This window comes from Chrysemys picta, chromosome 7, assembly GCF_011386835.1.
Source record: "Chrysemys picta bellii isolate R12L10 chromosome 7, ASM1138683v2, whole genome shotgun sequence".
NCBI classification, from domain to species: Eukaryota; Metazoa; Chordata; order Testudines; family Emydidae; genus Chrysemys; species Chrysemys picta.
Window position 1 is genome coordinate 56,528,382 of NC_088797.1, and position 8,379 is coordinate 56,536,760.

The 8,379-nt window shown below is 51.7% G+C and overlaps 1 protein-coding gene across 10 annotated transcripts in view; it reads right to left on the bottom strand.

Annotated features, from left to right (window-relative positions):
- The window catches only part of LOC101951927 (broad substrate specificity ATP-binding cassette transporter ABCG2-like), a 31,571-nt gene extending 25,417 nt beyond the window's left edge, over positions 1-6,154 (bottom strand). The window contains exons 1-2 of one of the 10 annotated variants that reach the window (XM_024107969.3): positions 5,960-6,148; positions 4,228-4,294 (exon numbers count right to left, since the gene is read on the bottom strand). The gene's annotated coding sequence lies outside the window, so the exon portion shown is untranslated. Of the gene's footprint in view, positions 1-2,091; positions 3,091-4,046; positions 4,295-5,959 lie in introns of those variants that run through there. The other 9 variants (XM_024107967.3, XM_065551519.1, XM_065551518.1 and 6 more) reach the window with 9 other exon arrangements.
- Positions 6,155-8,379: the final 2,225 nt, after the last annotated feature.

Genomic DNA, 8,379 nt, shown 5'->3' on the forward strand with positions numbered 1-8,379 from the left:
CATTGACTGTGAACCGCTGTCCGCTGGTGCACTATGTGGTATTTCAGGCTCTGGCTGAGCCTCTTGGGTAGGGTTATCTGCTGCTTCCGCCAGTTCAGGCTCGCTGGTGCCCTCTGGCATTGGAGTTGGAGGCGGGTTTGCAAGTGCTGGACTCAGTGCTGGCAATGGTTCTGGTGCTGGTTGCGTTGCCAGTTCCGGTTCTGGGACTGGCTTTGGCTGGGTCTCTGGGATTGGATCCACTACTGCTGTTGCAGTCGTTGGCAGGGGATCCGGTTCCACCACCTTTGTCTGGGTCTCTGGTAACACAGACGGGGCCCTGGTGGACGGCTCAGGAACAGGGATGGGGGTGAAAGCTTGCTTAGCCTGGCTGCGGGTGACTATTCCCACCCTCTTGGCTAGCTTCACATGGTTGGCCAAGTCTTCCCCCAGCAGCATGGGGATGGGATAATTGTCATAGACTGCAAAAGTCCACATTCCTGACCAGCCCTTGTACTGGACATGCAACTTGGCTGTAGGCAAGGTTACAGACTGTGACACGAAGGGTTGAATTGTCACTGGAGCCTCCGGGTTGATGAGTTTGGGGTCCACTAGGGATTGGTGGATAGTTGACACTTGTGCCCCAGTGTCCCTCCAAGCGATAACCTTCTTTTCGCCCACTCTCAAGGTTTCCCTTCGCTCCGAAGGTATGAGAGAGGCATCTGGGTCTGGGGATCTTTGGTGTGATTGGGGTGTAATGAACTGTAATCGGTTGGGGTTCTTGGGGCAGTGAGCCTTTATATGTCCCAGTTCATTACATTTAAAACATCGCCCTGCTAAGGTATCACCGGGGCGATGTTGGTTGGTGGAGACTGGTGTGGTGGGGTGAGAAGGCGTCTGGGGTTTCCCTTGGGATGTGGGTGGGGCCTTGGGTTGTCCCCGGTGGTAAGGTTTTGTTTCGGCTTGCCTCTTCTGATATTCGCTCCAACTGCTACTAGTTTTTTTCTTTTCTGCCACCTTCACCCATTTGGCTCCAATCTCCCCCGCCTCGGTTACAGTTTTGGGCTTCCCATCTAGGATGTACCTTTCTATTTCCTCAGGAACACCCTCTAAAAACTGCTCCATTTGCATTAGGAAGGGCAACTCTTCCGTAGATTTAACATTTGCTCCTGATATCCAGGCATCCCAATTTTTCCCAATGTGGTAGGCATGTCGGGTAAATGACACATCGGGTTTCCACCTTAGGGCTCTGAACTGCCAACGGGCATGCTCAGGTGTTAGCCCCATTCTGATTCTGGCCTTGTTTTTAAAAAGTTCATAACTGTTCATGTGTTCCTTAGGCATTTCAGCCGCCACCTCTGCTAAGGGTCCACTGAGCTGCGGCCTCAGATCTACCATGTACTGGTCTGCAGTGATGCTGTATCCAAGGCAGGCCCTTTCAAAATTTTCTAAGAAGGCCTCAGTATCATCGCCTGCCTTGTAGGTGGGGAATTTTCTGGGATGGGAAGTGGTACCTGGGGAGGGGTTGCTAGGATTGGCTGATGTATCCGGCCTAGCCCTTGCTACTTCCAGCTCATGCTTCCTCTCTTTTTCTCTCTCCTCCATCTCTTTTCCTTTCAGCTCCATAGCTCTCTTGTGGGCCTCCTCTTTGGCTTTCTCTTCTCTTTCTCTCAGCTCCATAGCTCTCTTGTGGGCCTCCTCTTTGGCTTTTTCTTCGTTGGTAGTCATTTTCCTGTTTTCTTGTGCTGGGTCACACCCCTCTGCAGTTGACTGAAACTGGGATGCACTCAGCTCAGGCTGCTGCTGAGTTAACAGAGACTTTCTAACTAGCTACTCCCGAGGAAGTAGAAAGAAAAAAAAAACAATTCAGCTTGTAAATTCCTTTTACCAACTGTTTGCTCATTGATTGAACCCTTCTCTTAACAAAGGCCCTTGTTAAAAAAACGTAACACCTCTGCCTTCAGGCAAGGAGAGATAAGATATGCATCTACCTTCACCTCTGCTTTCCAAGCAGCTAGAAGGAAAAAAACAGAGATAAACACTCTAGTAAAAGGTACATTTACAAGTTGAGAAAACAAAGTAAAACTAACACGCCTTGCCTGGCTGTTTACTTACAAGTTTGAAATAGGAGAGACTTGTTTAGAAAGATGTGGAGAACCTGGATTGATGTCTGGTCCCTCTCAGTCCCAAGAGCGAACAAACTCCCAAACAAAGAGCACAAACACAAGCCTTCCCCCCCCCAAGATTTGAAAGTATCTTGTCCCCTTATTGGTCCTTTGGGTCAGATGCCAGCCAGGTTACCTGAGCTTCTTAACCCTTTACAGGGAAAAGGATTTTGGAGTCTCTGGCCAGGAGGGAATTTATAGTACTGTACACAGGACAGCTGTTACCCTTCCCTTTATAGTTATGACACCTTTACAGGTGTAAGCAGAGTCAGGATGAGCTCTACCCTGACATCTGGTGGTGAATTATGGCGAGTGTGGAAAAGAACTCCAGGGGCTGATCTTGTTTGCATAGGCACACCCACTCGCCTGGCATGAAACCACAGCAACTCAAAGTGGTTACTTTGGCTGGTGTGGGATCCCCAGTTTCTCTGTTATTGGGGCAGGAAGAATAAAGTGTTGTTACCCTGATTCTGTGAATCAAGGCCAGTGGAACTGTTGTATGACAGAAGGACTGAGTGAGTCATTCACCATTACCTGAGTAGCATTTGCTTGTCAAGGGGCATGGGTTACAAAACCCAGTGAATTGAGAGAGGTTGGGGGCAGGTATTGGTACCTGGTGGTGTGAGTCCCTTTTGTGGGCCTGAAACACCAATTGCACCTCCTCCTCTCTCCACTGTTGAATGTCAGAGCTAACTTTGATTCCCTTAGGAGTCTAGTTACAGACTGCTGAGCTGAGTTCACTTTGGGCCAATAGTGCACCAGCACTGGGGCTCCCCTACTACTAGCTGAAATCACTAAGAGCTGAAATCACAAAAGAGCTAAAGCTATTTAAGAGCTGAGATCACTGAGGCTGTGTTAACTAGTGGGGGAGCCTGAAGCTATATGCTAAGCTAACTTAGCTTAGTGGGGGTGAGCGGAGCGGAGCGGCTCACAGGTTGGTGAGCGGAGCGGCTGGAGGAGCAGCGAGCAGAGCCTTGTGGGAGCGGCCCAAGGGACGAGCGGAGCGGCGCGGCTCACAGGTCGGTGAGCGGGGCGGAGCGGAGCGGCGCGGCTCACAGGTCGGTGAGCGGAGAGGAGCGGAGCAGCTGCCAGAGCAGTTCGTGGTGAAGGCTGTGGTGGAACCCCACGGAGAAGCAGCCGGTTGGCATCGGATCACGTAAGGTGCCCCTTAACACCCTGCTCACCCCCCCCCCTTTGAACTCTGGGGCTGCACTGATCATGGACAGAGACTTTGGGGGGTTGCCGGACTTTTGGGACTTTTATGATTCTTGGGTTGCTGGACCCAAGAGACTTTGGGATTGGTGGACTTTTGGGACTTTGGTGATTCTTGGGTCGCTGGTTTCAAGAACCAACGGGAGAGGACACGGCCCAATTTGCTGGGGTGGGTCTTCGCTCATGGTTTGGTCTAAGAACTCTAGTTGTGGTGTTTTTCCAATTTAATGCTGATGTTGTTTACCTCTTGTTATTAAACATTTTCTGTTACACTCAGACTCCGTGCTTGCGAGAGGGGAACTATTGCCTCTTAGAGGCGCCCAGGGGGTGGTATGTAATTGTCCCAGGTCACTGGGTGGGGACTCGAGCCGGTTTTGCATTGTGTTATTGAAACGAAACCCCTAGATACAGAACCCGGCCCTTGTTGCTGCCAACTTAGATGGGCAGAAGGGTTACACAGGTAAAAGGATTTTGGTGTCTCTGGCCAGGAGGGATTTTATAGTATTGTACACAGGAGGGTTGTTACCCTTCCCTTTATAGTTATGACAAGAGGCAGATAGGTGTCTTGGACAATTTCCTCTGAGAGTAATATCCCATGATGCAGTGGGGGCTCTATGGAGGACTGGGGTAAATGTTACATGCCCTTGCAGGAAGCAGATCACAAGGGACTGACCAGCTAGCCAACTTACTCACCAAGCGTCCCGCACTAGTCCCTGGGCTGAGGCTTGGTGTGGGGCAGTTGATGGGTGACCTGCAAGGGAGCAGAGAGCTCTACACAAGGAACTCATGCACGAGCTGTCTTGGCTTTCCAAGAATGTGTAGAAATCCCTCAACGCTCTGCCCGTATTCTCATCCCCATGGCTCACCTACTCACCCCACAGTCCTTGTAAGCCAAAGGACAGAGGTGACTGAGGGAAGGAGAAACTGGCTTCAAAGGCAACCTGCAAAGGAATTAAGAGATGGTTGGATTTCTGCCCTGCTTCTGTTTTTTCATGATGGATAAAGAAGGCCTGAAAGGCTGGGGTGCGGGTTTTGTTTAAATAAGGTAAAAATTCTGCTGCTTTGTTTTGTTTTTCTCCTCTGTTGAATTGATCCAGTACAGGGGAAGAGCTGCTTGCCACATTTGAAATACAGAGAGTGTCTGTCCTGAAGACCATATAACAATTGGAGAACCAGTGTGACATCACCAGAGTCCTGAGTTCACAGCCCTTCAGGTGGTTGAGCTCTTTGCAAGTTTCACCTTTCCTCTGAATTTCCTGGAACGTTAATGATTGTTTGATAACAAAGGATTATGACCCTTATGTTACCAATAAGTTTTCTCGAGCTAGCTTCACCTTAATACACACAGGATAAAACACTACAGTGACATAGCTTCAGTGCTGCAGCTATACTGCGGTAGCGCTTCAGTGTAGACTGGAGGAATTCTCTTGTCTCTGCACTAAACCACCTTCCCGAGAGGTGATGGTGAGGCTGATGGAAATTTACTAGTGTCTACATGGGGTTTAAGGTCAGCTTAGTTACATCTCCCAGGGATGTGGATTTTTCACACCCTCAAGCAAAGTAGCTGGGTTGATCTAATTTTCTAGTGTAGACCAGCACAGTTGCACCAAAGGCATGATTTTAAACTGATTTAGTTAAATGGGTGCAACTCTGTGTGTGGACACGTCAATTGATTTAAACCAGGCTTAGATTAGTTACAAGAGCAAGCTAACCAGTCTTAAACTGATATAAAGTGTCCACACAGGGGTTTGCCTTGGTTTAACTCAGTTTGTAAATTCAACCAAGACATGTATATGTGTGTGTACACAAGCCCAAAGTCTTTATTCCAGGGTACATTTTTCAGGTTTGGCATTCTGACGTGGGCTAGTGAATGGCGAAGGGCTGGCAATGGGGGAGGGGAGATCTCTGAGATAAGCCAGAGGCAGTGGGGAGGGGTTCTCTTTGGGGAAAACTCAGATGGGACTATTAATGTTCTTTCACACAAGGCCCTAGAATCAACCATTAAGAAAAGAGCCGGGAGCCCAGCTACAAACCCAAATCTCATAACTTAAAAGATCAGGGGTCGAGCTCCTTGTTCGCTTCAAGCAATATCTGAACGTCCCAGGCATTAAGACAAAGGAAATAACAAAGAGCCACTCTTTCCCCTCAACAGACAGTGAAACAAGATGCAAAAGTGACTCTGTCTGTGCTGCTCCCAAAGATCTCAGTGGGACCTGGATTTCCACACTAACCACAAGCTGAGGAACTGTATTTCCATCAGCTGTTTTAAATATACAAACAAACTACACGGGACAAAATGCTAGTCTGTCCTTGTTACATACCATTCAGGAGCACCCACTGCAGCCATAGAAATGGCTGAGACAGAATAATTTTATATGAACAGATAAATCAATCTGCATTTTCACCTATTGTAGCTATTTACTGGGTGCTCATCGGTGCTCTCTTGGTTTTCCTGCAGTTAAGATTTTTAAACACTGTAATGAATCACTCTATAAAATAGCCATCTTCTCCCCAAAGCTGAGCCGCAGAGAATGGCAAATCTTTGCAATCCATGGCACTCTCCCCATGCCCCATATCCAAGAGCAAAACCCCAAAGGAATCATTACCTCTTTGTTCCCTAGATCTCAGCTTTGCTTCCTCTCTGTTGTATCTGGAGGTCTCCCAGCAGTGAGTGTGTGGAGTGTGATTCTCTACTCCGGGGCTTGCGGTTTAGTTCAAGTTAGTTACATAAACTGTTCTGCTCACATGCCAGCTGCTGGGAGTGTCAAATTACTGCTGTCATGCAATTCACCCCAGCTCACTGGAGAAGAAGTCGCCTGTAAAGAGTCAGCCAAGCCCAGTGGCATGTACCTTCTGCTTTGGGGAAAGCAGATCAGGACCCTGAAGTCTCTCTGGAGTGACACCAGTACTGCTGGGACTCCACCACCTATTCATTAACAAAATGTCCCTGTAGATTTGGCCAAACTCCCTTAGCCTAGCCTTTGGGTGACCTCAGCACCAGCCTGACATTTACCAGCACACTGCCAGTTTAAAACGTGTTCGCCAACAGCGCAGAACAGCAACTGCTATTGCCTCTATACTCCATCCTCCGAGAGCGATTGCCGTCAGGGTTCATGTCTAGTCCACAAAGCAGATCCAGCTGTAAGCCGCCGGGGGCCTATTCACTTCCAAATGTGGGTTGGAGGGCAGCCACACATCCCCCCTCAAGAAGATGACAGGGTCCTGAAGGGGACACACAAGCCTCTGCACTGAGGAATGAATAGGAGGGGCTGTCTACCCCCTGATGGACCTTACTTCCCACTCTGGGTGCTGCTCGTGGTACACCTGAAGCCATGATACCTCTGGGTGTGGTTGTGTCACATCTCGTTAGCTGAGCAGGGTTGGGCTGTTTGGGACTTAGCTGGGAGGTTAGGGTGACCAGATGACAAAACTGAAATATCGGGATGTAGGGGGGGGCCGGCGGAGAAAAAAAAAAAAAGCTGCCAGAGCGCCCACCCCCTTCCTCCCCCCCTGCACCAGCTCGCCTCGTCTCCACCTCCCCCAGTAGGGGAAGGTGCCCAGCTGGTGCAATCCCGCAGGCGGCCCCGGAGTGGGGGCAGTAGGCCCCAGCCCCCCCATCCCGCTCAGGTCCCGCAGGGGAACGAACGGGGCTGCCGCTGCCTCCGCCCCAGGGCGGGGTTTCCCTACAGCCCACCCTGCGGGGTGGCGCAATCCCGTCATCCCGAGTGTGCCCGGGCCCAGCCTGCGCCCAGCTGCCCTGCACAGCACCGCAGGCGGCGGCCCTGGAGTGGGGGCAGCAGGCCCCAGCCCCCCTGTCCCGCTCGGGTCCCGCAGGGGAACGAACGGGGCTGCCGCTGCCTCCACCCCAGGGTGGGGTTTCCCTACAGCATGCCTGCAGGGCGGTGCGCACGTGGCGGGAGGAGAAGCCCTGTCGGAGTCCCCGTGCGGGCAGCTGCTGGCCCCCCCCCGGGCACATACAGGGAGCCAGTTCCCCAGGCCGGACCTCTGTGGCCCCAGCCCCGCAGCAGGGGCTACTCCGCTCTGCCCCGCCTGGGACGCTCACCCCCGCAGCCCCTCTCCGCCCCACACGTGTCTCCGGCCCACGCTCCCGCGCCGCCCACCCGGGCCCTGCCTGCTCCGCACTGCCCCAGACCCATCGCGCTGCCCCGTGGGCTGCAGGGCTGGAGCAGCCTCCGCGCTGTGATCCCGGCCCCAGCCATGGCCTATGTGCAACTTAGGGCTGCCCAGGCTGCTGCACACGGAGGGGCATCTCCTCCCCAGGCCCGGCTCAGGATCCAATGGGGCAGTGAGGGGGTGGGGCTGGGGGGCGGGGATTTGGGGAGGGATCCACTGGGGGAAGGAGGGGGCGGAGTCGGGGGGGCGAGAGCCCCTCCAGGCTCCGCCTGTGCACCGGAGCGGAGGGCAAAATTGCTTGTTTGTCCAGTGTCCCGACCGACGCGGGACAAACAAGCAAATATCGGGACAGTCGCGATAAAATCGGGACGTCTGGTCACCCTATGGGAGGTGTACAAGGAACACACCAGCTCACCAGGCTATGCTGCAGAATTGTTGGTGGTGATTCACTAGGTGGTGCTAGCATTACTAGAATGTGTTTTATGCTACATATGCCATGTAACATATCTCTGTAAAGGTCATGATCTACTGAATCTATTAATCCTATTTGTATGCAAGTATCATTTGTGTATTCGAAGTTATGAATATTGGCTGCATACTTGTTTGATTCTAAGTAGGCTGTAGTGAAGCAGTTGGTCTGCTTCCTGAGAAAAGACTATTCTCAGTAAGTACCCAATCAAGAAACACTTAAGCCAACAATGAACTTGGAGACATGAATCCACATCTGGGCTTTCCTAGGGTTACCATACGTCCTCTTTTTCCTGGACATGTCCGGCTTTTCGGCACTCAAACCCCCGTCCGGGGGGAATTGCCAAAAAGCCGAACATGTCCGGGAAAATGGCGGCTCTGCTCCTCCCCTGACTCTTCGGCTCTGTTAAAGAGCCGAGCTGCC